At 40.8% G+C, this 17,029-nt stretch overlaps 1 pseudogene; it reads left to right on the forward strand.

Moving 5' to 3' along the window:
• Positions 1 to 1,420: 1,420 nt before the first annotated feature.
• Positions 1,421 to 8,886, forward strand: LOC149144813 (uncharacterized; annotated as a pseudogene).
• Positions 8,887 to 17,029: the final 8,143 nt, after the last annotated feature.

Here is a 17,029-nt window from a genome sequence, read left to right on the forward strand (position 1 = left end):
GGATACTTGGCGCTGATGAAAGAAGGAAGGGGAAGGAATATAAGAGGAAGATGAAGAGGGGTGGGACGGGAGAGCGGCCAGCCAGTCACGAGATAAATGAGGGGAACCTGCTGGAGTACCTGAGAAATATCCTGGAGGATCCATGAATCGGATCTGAGAAGACGTCTGCCGACGGAGTTGGTGCTGTTGCCAAGGTTAATGAGTGCTTTGTAGATTTCATATCTTTTCAATATCCTGCTGCAGTAAGCAATCCTGTAGACGGCCCGAGGAACATGATTCACATCAATTCTATCATTGCTTTTGGGCTTGACGCTAATGAGATTACTTGGGGTCATGGCAAAGGTTGGTAAGTCTCCTTGGAGTTGCAGCTTAGGATGCCAACTGGCCTTCCACACGCACTATTGGCGCGGTCATCAGCCCTCTTGTTAAGGTTACGAAGAATATGGTAGTATTGAATGCCATCCATTGCCTGGTGCAGAATTTGATTGCGTCTGTTTATTTGCTGAAGAAGAGTGTTGGGAGAGCTCTGCTGATAGACCATTAAGCGGATGACAACAGAGGAGTCCCCGAATACCTTTGCCTTCGTTATTCCCAGTTTGCCTAACTGAGTTAGACCCTGGAACAGAGCTAGTGCTTCAGCTCTATTATTCGAAAGCTTCCCTAGGCCCCACTCATAATGGAGGATGCACTCCCCATTGGCGTTAATAATCAGCCCCCCTGCTCCAGCTGTACCAGGATTTGATTTAGATGCCCCGTCGAAGAACAGATAGAAGCAGTTGCAGTTTTGTATCCAATTGGCGAACTCCACTTCTTTTAATCTAACTTTCCATGGGCTAGCTTCTACTTTGCTCTGTGCCTCCCTCCTGCTACCTTCCTGAACATTGTGATTTTTTTCCAGAATGTAACTTATGAAATCTCGCTCCTCCACACTATATTTTGTTGCATCAATCTTTCCAGTGGTGTTGACTGAGATAGTTTCCAGAGCAAGGATTTTGGCTTTGCTGCAGATTATTCGTGTAGTTGAGCTCTTGTCTTGGAAATTTTTCCGATTTCTAGCTAGCCAGATTCGCCATAGCAAGGTGTGGGGGAGAGTGTTCCATACTCTCTTAACCAAGTTGCTTCTTTTTTCTTTCCAGGGGCAACATTTTCTCCATTTGTAGATTGTCTCAGCTATGGTATGCTGAGGTTCCCAGTTTATATTACCTATGGAGGACATCTTTTCCCAACAGTCAACAGCAAAGGGGCATTCTATGAATAAATGATGCATCGTTTCTTCGGCCTTGCAACAGTTGGGGCATCTGGATGGGCCGTTAATGCCTCTTCTTTTTAGGTTCTCTGCTGTTAAGATTTTGCCTTTCAGCAAAAGCCATATAAAAAATTTTATTTTTGGGGGAGCCTCTGTTCGCCAAACAATTTTCCAATGGTTCCACAAACTCATCTGAAAGGTGCTGTTGCAAAGATGTTGATGGCCTGCTTTGACTGTATAGTTTGTTCCTGTTGTGTCCCAGCGAAAACCATCCGTTTCATCTTCCTTGATGGGAGCCTTACTGTGGAGGAGCGTCTTCAGGTAGCTGAGACTAGGTTCCAATGCATTGGGAATTTCAGGGAAGGACCAACTAGTCCAGATATGGGAGTGAGAGTCCCAACTGGAAATTTGAGCCAAATGATGGATACCTCTGTTGTTGAGAAATTTGATGACGGGAATGGCCTCTTTATGCATAATCAAGGGTTGTTGGCCCAAAATTTTGTCAGTTCCAAAATTGATGCTGGCTCCCCCCCTGGAACTTTCGAAGTATTTTGGACCAGATTTTAGTGGAATCTCTGTTGGGGATATTGGAGTCAAGGAGCTGCTGCCTGGGGAAGTTTAGATATTTGATCTCCAGCACCTTTTTCCACCACAATGAGGGTCCTGTTATTAACCTCCATACAATTTTCACACCAAAGGCCAGATTTAAGAACTTTGGTGATCTAATACCAAGACCTCCTCTATCTTGGGTTTGGATGACATGCTTCCAGCTGACTAAATTAAACTTGCTTTTATCATTCTTCCCCCCTTGCCAAAGGAAGTGACGAAGTGCAACTTCCAATTTATGGTGAAAAATGGCAGGAGCTTGATATAGAGAAAAGCGATAAAGGGGAAGGGAAGTGATACCTGATTTAAGGAGAATGAGCCTGCCTGCTGGGTTGAGCCACAATGTTCCCCATTGCTGCACTTTCCTCTTTACCTTGTCAATGATTCCGTTCCAAGTTTCAGCCTTCAAAGGGCCCAAGCTCACTGGCATGCCCAGATAGGAAAAGTGGGTCCATTCCAGATTGCAAGTGACACCAAATATGTTTGCAATACTATGGATAACCTGATTTGAGGTGTTCCATCCGTAAATACAGCTTTTGAGCTGATTGACCAAACCTTCGGAGTACCCCATAAATTGGTCGAGAAGTTTCTTGAATCGCCTTGCTATTGTGGTGGAGGCTCCCCCAATTAATAGGGTATCATCAACAAACTGTGAGTGATTAATATTTTTTGCTCCATTCCCAAATTTGATACCGGTTATCAGACCCACTCTCCGATTGTAGTCCAAAGCTTGACTGAAGGATTCTGCCATGAGGATGAAGAGGTAGGGAGAGAGGGGACAGCCCTATCTGAGACCCCGGGAGGATTGGAATGCTTCACCTGGCCTACCGTTGATCAGGGGGGAGACCCAGGGCCCAAAGATACAAGCAACAATAATGTTAATGAAGGGGGTCTCGAAGCCCATCTTTTTAAGGACAACAATAAGGAAGGAGTGCCTTACTCTATCGAAGGCATTCGCCAGATCGAGCTTTAGGACAAATCCTTTGTCTTTCCTGGATAAACTCGAGTGGATGGCTTCTTGGACAAGAAGGATGGAATCGGTGATGTGCCTGTTGGGCAGGAAACCTCCTTGATTTTCAGATATCAAGGAGGGGAGAAGGGGTTTGAGTCTGGTAGCTAAAATTTTGGTTAGAATTTTGTAGGAAGAATTGCAGAGGGAAATGGGTCGGAATCTGGAAAAAGAAGAGGGCTGATTTTCCTTGGGTATGAGGGCAAGAAAGGTGGAATTGGTGTATCCTCCTAATTTCCCTTTTCTTTGCACCCATCGAATCATCTTTGTCAGGTCCTTTTTTATCAGAGTCCAGAACTCCCTGAAGAAGCAGATGGGGAATCCGTCAGGCCCTGGCGCCTTATCAGGATGCAAGCTCCAAATTGCTCTCTTAATTTCCTCTTCTTCAATTTCTTTGCTAAGGTTGTCGTTCATCTCCTTAGTGACTCCTTTGGGTAGATGCTGGAGCAAGTCGGAGTAATCTTCTGCCCCTTTGGTTTCAGTTAAGAGGTCCCTGTAGTGCTTGGAGGCAGCATTCCTTATGGTTTCTTGAGTGCTGTGCCGATTTCCTTCGCTGTCCAAGATTGTGTTTACATTGTTCCTGATCTTTCGAACAATGGCCTGTTTGTGGAAGTAGGCTGTATTTTTGTCCCCCCCTTGAAGCCATAATTGTCTAGATTTTAAACGCCACTTGGTTTCTTCCTCCCTATTAATGTGGCTCAGCTGTGCGTATAATGCATTTTCTTGCTCTTTATTTTGCTGCGATAATCCATGCTCTTCAATCCTTGACTGCACATCTTCTAGTTCGCTTTTGACTTTCTTTTTGATCTCCTCTGGCTCCTGATAACTATCTTTGGCCCAATCTTTTAGTACCTGCTTGGTTCTTTTTAATTTGGTTTCCCAAATAAAGCATGGCGAACCTTCCACATGCTGGCTCCAGGTCTTCTGAACAATTTCTCTGGCTGTAGGAATCCGATTCCAAAGAGGACTATATTTAAAAGGAATAGGGCCAAGAGGGCAGTGGGTTTCCAAAGTCAGAGTGATGGGGTAGTGGTCAGAGGCAGAGGTATTGAGGATGTTGGCATATCCTACAGAGAAGGAAGAGAGGAACGAGATATTGACTAGAAATCTATCTAGTCTTTCCATTATGTTGCCGATGCCAATCCTACGATTACTCCAGGTATATCTGCGATTTTTGGGTATAACATCAACTAATTCGTGCTCCTGGATGATGGTCTCCAGACGGCCTCTGAAGGGATCTGGAGCGAAAGTTCCTCCCCTTTTTTCATTGGCATGTAAAATCAGGTTGAAGTCACCTGCGACTATAATATTTGTATTTCGTTCCCCATCAATGCTTGTCTTCAAATCATCCCAGCAGATTTCCTTTTCTCTGTAATGGTTGGGAACATAAACATTATATATGATTACTGTTTGATTGCCTGTGATGCTGTCAAGGTTGGTTCTGATCCAGTTCTAGTGGGGATTTGTTGAAGTGCAGATCCATTTGTTATTGTCCCAAATGGTGGCAATTTCTCTGGAGGCTCCTCTAGATTCACTAATGCTTCCTGAATACTGTTTCTGCTGGTCTATAATTTTCCTCATTTCGTGCTGATCTTGTTTTGTCTCCTGTATCAGCATGATTTCTGGCTTTTCATTGTGGATTAGATCTCTGAGGGCAACTATTTTAGAGGGGTGCCCTAAACCCCTACTGTTCCAAGAAAGAATTTTCATCATGATGCATTGGGCATGCAGAGAGGTGCTCGCCTCTCTTGGTCTTTGCCGCTTGTCTCTTTCTCTTGGTGCCCAAGGATGAAGGACTCTATTGGAGTTTGCGTGCCCATGGCTATGTCCTTCTGGGCATTCTCATCCCTGTGTTGCTTAGCTGATTTTCTTCCAGGTCCCGGTTTTTTATATGTATCGTTGGTTGCCCCATGATCTTTTGAAGAGCTTCTGGTAATCCTTGATGAAAGGGGCTCAAGGGGGGTCTGAGAAGAGATGGTTTGGGGTATATGGAAGTCTGGGGGCTCAGATGATGGATTTTCAGGGGCAGAATCGACCGTGGAGAGGATTAGGAAGGGGTTGGAGGAGGAAGGGAGGGGCGGATCAGGGGGGAGAGAGGCGGAAGGGGAGGGAGAGGAAGAGGAGGGTCGCAGATTGGGGGGTCCAGGGTTTTCAGAATCCATGGAAGGCTTGGGAGGGGGAGCTGATTTCTTCTTTTTGACTGTTTCCCAATGACCGTCTTGCTCATCATTCTCTGCATTAACAATTTTAGTGCATCTGTTAGCAAAGTGTCCGTATTCGTGACATACCTTGCATTTAAATGGTATCTGTTCATAATCCAGTTGCTGGATATGGCTCCAGTCGTCCACTTTCAACTTTATCGCTTCAGGCAGTCCTCTGCCTAGATCCACTTCGACACAGATCCTTGCACAGGCTTGCATGTTGTCCTTGGGCTCGCTACGATCAATGTATTTGCCAACAACGTTTCCTATGGCCCGAACAGACTCGTCTCCCCAGCAGTGAAGAGGGAGATGAGGGAGACGGACCCAAACTGGTACGGCACTAGGGATATCCAGTTCTGGATCGAAGTCCGGGGTCCATTTATTGAGGTAGAGACCCCTGGAGTCCATGAAGTACGACCCGTTCCTGAAGATCAAATCCTTGTCCTCTTTGGATTCGAAGTGGAAAGTGTAATACCCTTTTCCGCAGAACCTGATGGATATTTTCCCTTGGATCTTGTCTGACCAGTTTCGTTCGACCCATCTTTGAACTGTTCTTGGCGATGGCCAAAGGCCTGTAAATTGCCCTATTAGCCCTTTCTCGGCAAGGGATAGCGCTGCCATGCGAGGTAGGGTTGGAGGCAGCTGGACTTCCTGAAGAACATCAAGCTTCTTGACAAATTTCGAGATTGCAGGTCTGGGGTGTTGGGGAGGGAGAGATTTCACCAGTTCTGAGAAGGCTTTTTGAGGATCGAGGTCCTCCTGAGGCGGATCTGGGGGGCCATGGCTGGGGCCAAGGCCTAGGCCGCTGCGTTGCTGGTTGAGGCCGATCTCCAGGGGCGCGATCAGGCAAGGCGCGCGCAACAAACACCTCAAGTCATTACAAGACCCTCATTTTCATTTGTACTCATCATACATCAATTCTTTATACAATATACTTATGATTATTCTATTTCAAAAACTTTGTGTTTTTGTAAAATTATTTGGTCAAAAGAATATTAGCTATGAAACAATGAACTTAAAAAAGATGATTGACTGAAAATTAATACAATCAAACTCAATGATTTACACACATAAAATTTAAAATTAAGCGTTATACTTTTTCCATTATTATGATTACATCTCTCTCAATCACCCCTAATGAAAGTTTTGTTTTTGACTCTAGTTTAACTATATTTAAACTAAGTAAGAGTATCTACAATGTAGCCCTTCTTCAAATGTGGCAGCTACTTCATATTTTTCAAAGTTCAATAAAAATTTCAAAGTTCAATAATTAAACAAGGTCGCATAAATAACATTCCCGACAACTTCGCTTAGTTTAATTATTGAACTTTGAAAAGTATGAACCAACATTCACATTTGAACAAGGGCTACAATGTAGCTAGTCTGGGTTAGTTTAAATGTAGTTACATTTGAGTAAAAAAAATAAACATATAGCTTTATATTAATAAAAATTACAATTAAAATAACAAGTTATTTATGGATAATAAGAATTTTATTTGTGGATGGTTTTATTTTATTATAAAATTTCATACCATATTTGTTCATTTTAATCGATTATTTGTATTTTTGTATGGAAAATCTATATTTTTTTCTCCAAACCCCATCCATGCATGTGAATGGAAGATAATGTAGCACCAGGGTATTGATGTTGAATGGTGTTGTAAACAAAATCAAGCAAAAAAACATTAAAAAAATAAAAGACATATAAAATTTACAAATATTTTTAAATCCAATAGTGTATATCCATTCTATAAGGAATTTATTACTTTAGTTTTAAATTAAACAATAATTTACACTACAATGTTTAGAGTCGATTGAACATTTATTGCAGTATTATCACATAATACATGATGCATATTGATATGTTTTAGTGATTGATCGGTACATTGTTTTCTCAAATTTATGAGGATGAATTTGGAAACTACTTAAACACTTGGCTAAAAATATAAAGGAAAAAATGAAACACTAAAGAAAAAACAATTAAGAGCGAAGTTCCCATGAAGCTCCCATGTTGCATAGGTAGAGAATGAAGAAACAAAGTCATATTTGGAAGAAATGAAAAATACCTAGACACTTGGCTATGATTAGAAATATTTAAAAATACAAAAGAAAAAAAAAAAAATTAAAATTAAGTTTATATCTTAATCTCATTCATGTATTTTTAAGCAATATGAGGACTGAGTTTAATCTCATCCTTCCCTATTACTTAGCACAATGACCATGGAAAATATTCGATACATATACTAAAAAGTGATATAAATAAATTAACTCTAAAGTTTAAAAATGAGAATTTAAAAAATAATGAACCACCAAGCTCGTTCCAATCTCCCATCTTCCAAATTGCTCAAGTTTTAAGTTAATATGTACCTATGCTACTTGTAAGCTTTTCCCATGCACAAGCATGCTTAAGTTACAATCAAATTAGTTTTTAATGTATTATAGAAAACAATTTCATCTCTTTCCTCTTATATTAATTAGGTATTATTTTAATGATTCATTATGTGAAAGTAATTAAATTTCAACATGCTTAGAAGGTCTTTGATTTTACATAGTTTTAATGTTTGCTACATAGATTGAGCACTTTCTTCTTCCATATTAAAATTATCCAAAGGTATGACCCTAGACCATATTGAATATGGTGCATTTTAAATTCTTTAACATGACACTTCTACTGTGATGATAGGTAATGAGGAGGTATATAGGGCAGAGCAGTGGGCGGATACCATTACAAAATTCAATCGGTTGGAGGAATTTGGTGTGAAGATGGATACATCGGCCATGAATACGCTGTTGGATACCCTTTGCAAGGAAAGAAGAACCAAGCATGTATGGTACATTTTCTTGGATTTGAAGGATCATATTCCTCCAACTCCTCACACTTTCAATGTTTTGATCCATGGATGGTGCAAGGCGAAGAAGCTTGAGGATGCCAAATGGACCATGGAGGAAATGAAGAGACACGGGCTTGATCCTTGTGTGATCATATACACTATTTTGGTTGAAGCTTATTTCCTTCAAAGGGATTTTCGTAAGGTGTATGAGTTTCTTGATGAAATGAAAAAGAGAGGGCGCCCCCCAAAGTGATAACATTTACTATTGTAATGCATGCTTTGAGAAAAGCCAAGGAAACACAAGAAGCTTTCAAGATTTATGATAGAATGAAGGCATCTAGGTGTACCCCTGATGTTGCTTTCTACAAATCATTGATTTTTATCCTTGGGAAAGCAGGCCAATTGGAGAGTGATCAGGGTATATTTTAGGAGATGGAAAATAATGATTTTGCACCAAATGTCATGACATACAATACATTGATTTGTGTTGTCTGGAGCATTTATAAGAAAAGAAGGCATTCAAGATTTTTCATGAAATGGATGAGGCCAACAACAAGCCTGACCTTCAAACATACAACCCATTGCTAAAAATGTGCTATATAAAATGAATAGGATGAAGCTACTTTTGTATCTGGTAGATGAGATGCTTAAGAAGGATTGTAGTCATGATCTTGGAACTTATACTCTGATGGTGCATGGTCTTGTAAATATGGGAAATTGGAACAAGCTTGCCAATTCTTTGAGGAAATGGTGGAGAAGAAACTAATTCCTAAATATATAACATACATTCTTCTTCTGAATGAGCTTGAGGGGGTTCACAAGAATGAAGAAAATAAGAGAATCCAAGAATTGATGATGAAAGAGGAGAACACGAGGCAACTGGGTTGCAAATCAAGAATTGTAGTGCAGAAGACTGCACAGTCAAACGCGCCAATTAGACTCTTCTTGAATTCGTTCCTAACTCCGACCTCACAGTCAGACCAACTTCCATAGTTGCATGCCAAGGTTAGCCAATGTATTCAAGTGTCATAGGAGTCTAGGTGGGTAGCTAAGGACACAAGGAAGAGACAAGGCCGACCTCTGATGTCATAGTCAGGTCCAACCTCCAAATTGCCACAATGGGCTACAACGAGGGTAAGACACCATAAAATACTAAACTGTGATGAAAGAATTATATGGTAGGTAAGGGTAAATTAAATTGGAAGTAACAGGGCTGCAAGGGTAGGGACACCATAAAAGACTGAATTGCGTAATTAAATATAACATTAAATGCAAGGATTTCAGTCCAATGTCGATGAATTTTTTTGGGGAAAATATCATGATTAATTATTATGCTTGAACATTGTGTTAGGCGAACATGGTAGGTCACCATGTGAAAATGCAATGAGGATGGGACACATATCTTATTTAATTAGAGTATGAACCGTCCTTTCCACTTTGCAGTGTTTAATATTATAATACATTTTAATTGATTTTAAATATAACATGTTGTATATCACCAACTACTACGTAATAGGGTGTATGGATCATGAGGCTCCCCCAAGTATGCACTGCAATCTATGTGCTCATCGTACATTGCATTAATAAACACTGTTGCAAATGCATAATCATGGTGGCATAAATCACGGTTATGAAATAAGATTCAAGGCCTATGCACCAATCAAAGAACATAAATAAACATTCATGCTTGTAATATGGAACAAGGGTGATTGGATGAAAGAAAGATTTGGTTCAACCCAATCTATGGTCGATTGGCACGTGGAAGTCCCTGGCTTGGTTGGTATTTTCATATTTTAATGTGTGTTGATCCTTAATGAGATTAATGAGCATGATTTCTAATTCTATCTATGAATTTATGACTAGTTTGTAACAGTTCTATTTTGGTTGAATGTTGGTTACTTGCATGGTATATTTATCTTTACATGATGTACTCTTGTTATGGATCCAGTCCATTGTTTGGTAGGCTCTTAGTTATCTTATATGAATGCATGAGCTAATGTGTGTTGTTGTAGGTAGTGATAGAGGGCATCAAGCCTTCTTGATGAATCTTTGATGAACTTATTGAATCAATGAACATATATACATTCATGAGCTGCAGGTACCATAGTCACAAAGTGTTTGTATAAATGAATAATTTGGACCACCAACTTCCCAGGGTTGTAACTTTGGCATACGATCTCCATTTGACTAGCATAATACCTCATTTCGAAAATCTCCACAAGGAGCCCAACATTAGAAAATGTGAAATAGATTTTGGCACTTTTCTGGTCTCTCATTTTCCGTGAAAATGTCGTTGAGGAACCTAAAAACTGCCAAAAATAGAAAGTTGTGTTAAATTTAAGGAAACAAAGGAAATCATGTTGGGTCAAGTTAGGTTGATAACAATGTGATCATGTGTTGTTGGTGTTCACAACCAGTTCTGGACATGTGGACACCATTTTCCATAAGTGCATCTTGGGAATTAGGTCATGCATAGTAAATCTCATATCATGTTTACCTTGGTGGGCAAGTTAAAGTGGGTAAATGTGGGGTGGGGAGTTACAAGGTGGTATTGGAGCAGTTCCATTCCCTATAAAACTTTCTCTCATATTGTTGGCCCAGAGTGGTATTTAAGTGAGGTTTACAACATTGGACCTTGGGGTAAATGCAAATAATTATGGTTATCATGCATACAATTAGTGTTATAGTTTTGTATTATCATCTTGATTCATGCATTCTGTTGATATGATGTTACTATCATTATATATTGTTCTAATCTAGACTGATTTGTGTAGATGCAATAACCTCCCTTGAGATACATTGAGGTATTATTTTGATTGTGTCTTCTATTTGGTTTATCTAACATGGTATGTTTGTAGGAAATAGAAGGCCAAAAGATGAAGAACAGTATGGTCGATTATAGTTCACATGACTCCTTGTACATGCCTGATAGGAAATCAATGGAGTGGGAAAAGTTGGTTGAGAAAAAAGGAGAGGAATATTCTCTCGATCTAGCAGATAAACTGAGGAGTCCGAGGGAAAAGATTAGAAGTTGCAAGGAAAATAATAATAGGTTGATTGAGGCATAAGAAATAATTACAAAGGCTCAAGAAAAGAAATCTCAAGTCAATTTGGTTATTCTTCAAAGCCTTTCAAACTTACAGAAGCAGGGGCAATTGGGGATCAATCATGGATACAGACAAGAGGAAAAGACTAACGGGGCGAATGGAAGCAGGTTTCAGAAAAGGTATATGATCGACCATGAAGATATAATAAAAGGTGGCAAATACTTGAGTACATATGGATTTTATTTTAGCACTTCTTCCAGGAGACATCATTGCCATCACCACCATCATTGTAGGAGGAGTGAGTATTTACTAGAGGAATTCAAGAAAGAAAAGTATCCTACTTTTGATGGGGAAATGAAGAAATCAGAGGATGCAGAAGCATTGCTGCTTGGGATGAAGAAATTTTTTAGATTTCATTATTACTCAGAGAAATGAAATCCAAGATAGCTACCTTCAGTATCAAAGGAAAAGCAGATATTTGGTGGGAATATGTTAAGCATGTCAGAGGCATCAGAGAAGAGAAGATTTCTTAGGATGAGTTTGAAAGACTCTTTAGGGAGAAGTACCTATCTAAGTGGTATTATGATGGAAATACCAAGGAATTCTATGAACTCAAGATGGGCTCCATGACATATGAAGAGTATACAACAAAATTTCTAAATTCGTTGAGATATGTGCACTATCTCAGGGATGAGAAATTGAAGATTCAAAGGTTCATAAGTGGATTTCTATTGTATTCCAAAGACTGGATTGAGTTTGATGAGCCTTAGTCATTGGAAGAAACCATCAGGAAGTTAAAGAATTGTTACGAGTAGTCAAAGCGAAGGCTTGAGTTCAAGCGTGATTGGAAGGGTAATGAGAAGGCTGAAGAAAAATGGCCTAAGAAACGAGGAAGATCTTAGGATCTAGGTGAGAAGGAAAATGCAACCTCTTATAAGAAGTTTAATGCAGTTGTGAAACGATATGGGTCTCAACCTAGAGAGTAGTAGAATAAAGACATTGCAGGGAACTGTTGAAGTGTTGGATTTGTGGTAAAGACCATCGTAAGAAGGATTGTCCATTGTATCAAGATGGCAGACCAAAAATCTATAGGTCTCATGAGACGCAGACAATAGAGGATGTAGGTTAGGGCATTCCTCAGATCTATCATTAGCACTTGATAATGGGTGGGAAGACCATTAGGCATCTATTATTGAGATGGTAGGTAAGCTTCGTGATCAAGTTTTTTCCATTTTGATTGAACCTGGATCTAATTATATCTATGCTAGTCCTGACCTGGTCAATGAGTGCAGTTTGAATACAGAAATGCACGATGGATCTTGGTTGGTGCAACTTGCTATAGGGACCAAGAGTAGAGTTCATCATTGGGTGAGATATTTTTCATCTGAGCTTAATGGAATGCCTACAACAACACTCCTAAATGTGCTTCCTTTGGGTGCATATAACATGCTTTTGGGCATGGATTGACTATTTATTCACAGGACAAAGGTAGATTTTTATGAGAAGGCCACTGAGTGCTTGAATGATGATGGAGAAAAGAGAGCATTGCAGGGAGAGAAGAAGCCTACATAAGTGAGAATGGTTACATCTATGTAAGATAAGCGCAACTGCAGGAAAGGGTGTGTATTGTTTGCAGTTCATGTTTCCAGTGATAAAGGGAAGGAATATGAGGACGATGAAGTCTGGGGAAGTATCTTATGTTGCAACAATTTCAGGATGTGTTTCCTGCAGATATTCTAGAGCTGCCTCCTCATAGAGAGGTGGATTTCTCTATTGTGTTGGTACCAGGAGAAACATCAACATATAAGGTACTGTATAGGATGAGAACTCTGGAGTTGGTGGAGTTGAATTTGTAGCTTAAAGAGATGGTTGATAAGGGATACATAAGGCCAAGTTTGTCTCCTTGGGGTGCACTAGTGTTGTTTATAAAGAAGAAGGATGGTACTATCAGATTGTGCATTGATTACAAGCAGCTGGATAAGGTGATTATCAAGAATAGGTACCCATTGTTGTAGATTGATGATTTTTTCAATTAGTTGGAAGGAGCAACAATATTTTAAAAAAATGATATGAGATCAGAATATCATCATGTGCACATCAAAGAAGAATACATCTACAAGACTACATTCTGTATAAGATATGGGAACTAGGAGTTTGTGTGATCTAGGTGGATATTGGTGGCCACCAGTTCATTCCACCCTGACCCCCCAGTCAATTTCATCTGTTTCCTTATTCATTTCAACATTTACTACTTTTAGCAGTTTTTCGGGTCCTGAAATTCGGAGCAGTTTTGACCCCCTAAACGACATTTTTTGGGGTCCACGTAGGCTCATCGCCATAGCCAAGTGCCTACGGAGAAACCTGTAGTAATCAGAGAGACCTTTCCAATAAGGTATCATACACACCAAATGGAGATAATATGACCAAGTTACAATCTCGGGAAGTTGGATGCCTAACTAACCCCGACGGGGCCCACAAACTCTTGGTGTTACATCTACTGGGCTTAGAGTTTTGGTTGTTTAGGGTTTTCACATGTTTTCCAAGAATAAATAGGCCCTTGAGCGTCCTTGTAACACAATTCAGAGGCATGTAGCCGCCACATCTCGTCTCAGAGATAAGCTACCAACGCTCGAGCTATCTTATTTGCATTCTGTTTGTAAGCATAGTTCAATATTTTTCTATTAATGAAATGAAGTGTTTTTCTACTGCATCTCAGTGTTTATTATTATATCTGTAAGTTGTCGTGTTCCTGTTTAAGTTTAGATCACTGGTATTAGAGTGGTCTACTCTTTCTCTGTTTTTCTTTGCATGTCCCTAATGAGGTTAGGGTATAAGGAGTTAGGGCTTGATTTGGTTGAACCATTGTAAGTTCAGCCTCGCAAAACCCGATGACCTCCCATGGTGGAAGAAAATAAAGACGAGGGGGCAGGAGATCCTTTCAAAATGTTGCTTAAGGAAGTCCTCGAGTGACATAGGGAAGCGATGATGGATAAGTTTGCCCAAATCCTTCGACGACTACCCACAGACGATGCATATTCATGCAACAACCACTCTAGAGGCACCACTCCTTTTAAGGTACAAGTTAACTTCAATATTCCCATATTCAACGGTATGATAGATGCAAACGCTGTAGATAAACAATTAAATCTGTTGGAAGGATATTTTTCAGTTCATGATTTTTCTAATCGAGAAAAGATTAAATTTTCACTTCTCAAAGCCGCCCCACATGTCAAGGACTAGTGGGAAACCTACCATGAACAAAATGACGAGAGTAAACCCTCATTTTTTTCAGCCAAACCCACTTGGAATTATTTCTGAGACGCCATCAAGGAACAATATTACCCTGTCGGGAGATACGAAGACAAATACATAAAGTGGACCATGCTACGACAAGGAAGGGACCAAGATGTTCCAGAGTTCACAAATATTTTCCATACCCTTCGCACGAAGATGGGGTATCAAGGATATTGAGAGACATTTGGTGCTCAAGTACCGCGACTGTCTACACAAGTACATCCAGGACGAGATGGAGTTCCTAGACATTTACTCGCTTGGCACGACGTATTGGTACGTTGTCAATATTGAGCATAAGTTTAAACAGAAGAAGCGAGACTTTGGATCTGCAAATCCAAAGCAAGGAAAAGGCGTCCCCAAACCACAGAACAAAGGACCAAGCCAAGGCGGGGCTACCTAGGATAGCTCGTCTAATCCACAAGAAAAGAACAACACCACGAAGACGAATAAGGACACGGGAAAATGACGTGAGTTCCATAAGAGCTCCACTCATAATACAAGTGAGTGTTGGGCCAAGCAGTCACTGGTGGCCGAGCTGAAGGCTTCCAAATCAGATGCAGGTTTCGACTCTGAATCATAACCCAATAAGGAAACTGACAAAGGGAAGCAAATCATTGATGCGAAGCCTAGTGCCACTGTGGCCGCCACCAAGATCCAGAAGATTGAGCTTGAATATCCAGAGGAGGGGGAATGCCTCTTCCACTCATAAATGTGGGTGAAGGGTTCTTTGCTGCAGTTCATTTTCAATAGCAGGAGCCAAAAGAAACTCATTTCAGAAGAGGTTGTGAAGTGACTGGGCTTAAAGACTACAACACATCCACAACCATACACCATCGGGTGGCTTCACTAAGGATGAGATCTTCGTGTCAACCAGCAGTGCCGCCTTCCCTACAACATCAAGCCCTTCACAAATGAGGTACTGTGTGATGTTTCTCCTCTTGAAGTTTGTGATGTATTGTTAGGAAAACCATATTTGTGGAAGCGACATGCTATATAGAGTCTAGACCTCGGTATATGATTATTATTTTGGCTAATAAATTGTATAGGATACCAGAGGTAGCCTCGCCTACCGCTATCTCTTTGATCACGGCAAATAAATGCAGTAAGATCATTTCCCAGACGAGGAAATTTGTTTTCCTTACTATTCGCCCCTAGGGAAAGAAGAAGGTTGTGGCCACGGCTTCCAAGCAGGGCTCCTCTACACAACAACAACAGATGGACAAGGTCATGCAGGAGTACAGGGATATTTTCGCCTCACCCACAGGGGTACCTCTGCACTGTCAGGTTAAGCACTCCATCAATCTGACCTCGGACGCACCGTTGCCCAATGGACCGATCTATTGACGCTATGTTCTGGAGAACAATGAGATCAAGAGGTAGATTCAAGAACTATTGTAGAAAGGGAACACCAGGCCAAGATCCTCACCTTGTGGGAGCCCGATTGTATTGGTACAAAAGAAGGATGGGACCTGGAGGCTCTGTATTGACTCTCGGGTGTTGAAGAAGATCACTATCCGGAAGAGGTACCCAATTTGCAGATTGATTACCTTATGGACCGGCTCAAAGGGGCCAAATATTTTAGCAAGATTGACTTGAAGTCGTGTTATCTCCAAGTGCCTATCGAACCCTCTGATGTGTGGAAGACTACCTTCAAATCCAAGGAGGTCCTTTTTGAATGGTTGGTCATGCCATTCAGATTGATGAACACCCCTGCAAACTTCATGATATTGATGGAGGACATCTTGTGACCCTTCACCAATGCATTCGTGGTGGTGTATTTAGATGACATCTTGATCTTTAACCAGAGTTGGGAAGATCACATCCACCATATTCAACAGGTCCTTCAAACCTTGCGACAACACAAGCTGTGTGCTAACTTGGAGAAATGCACCTTTGGCCTGACCCAGGTTTAATACTTGGGATACATCATTGATGAGTAGGGTGTACATGTGGACCCATCCAAGATACAAGTCATTCGGGATTGCCCAGCCCCAACCACTCTAACAGACCTCCACAAATTTTTGGGTCTTTCCAATTTCTACCGTAGGTTCGTATTGGGGTTCTCTAATATCATTTGGCATTTAAGTCAAGTCACCAAGGGCGGAGTGAGAGAAACATTTTTTTGGTCGGAAACCTAACAAAAAAGTGTTCTCTGAGTTGAAGAATCACCTTTGTTCTGCACCAGTGCTCACATTACCAAACTTGCAACAACCATTTGAGATTGAGACAGATGCCTCCGACTATGTTATTGGTGCGGTTCTTACTCAACATGAGAATCTAGTGGCTTACCACAGTGAGACACTTTCAGACATAGTCCGAAAGTACCCCACTTATGACAAAGAAATGTATTCCATTTTACAGGCCTTTCGTCAATGGAAGAATTACATTTTGTTGAAGGAAACGGTCATCCACACATACCACTGACCTCTACAGTTCATACAAACATAAGGGAAGTTGCATAACGATCGCCATTAGAAATGGTCCACCTACTTGCAACAGTTCCATTTGAACATTAAGTATAAGAAGGGAAACACTAATAATGTCATTGATTGCCTCAGCCGACCACTAGTCATGGCGCTGATCACTGTGCTTGACTCCTGTGGGCACGAGATATTAGGGTGGCCGCATCTTTACAAGAGCAATCCAGAATTCGGAAACATATACCAGAAACTCCTGGAAGGGAAGCAAGTTCCAAAATTTCACCTTCAAGATGCACTGTTATGCCACTTGGGACACATCTGTGTTCCTTCAGGTGAGCGTGCTAGGACGATTTGGGAGGTGCACTATAGCCGGGT

Source organism: Pinus tabuliformis, chromosome X (genome assembly GCF_031772625.1).
Source record: "Pinus tabuliformis cultivar Carrire ecotype Pingquan chromosome X, CPIR1, whole genome shotgun sequence".
NCBI lineage: Eukaryota > Viridiplantae > Streptophyta > Pinopsida > Pinales > Pinaceae > Pinus > Pinus tabuliformis.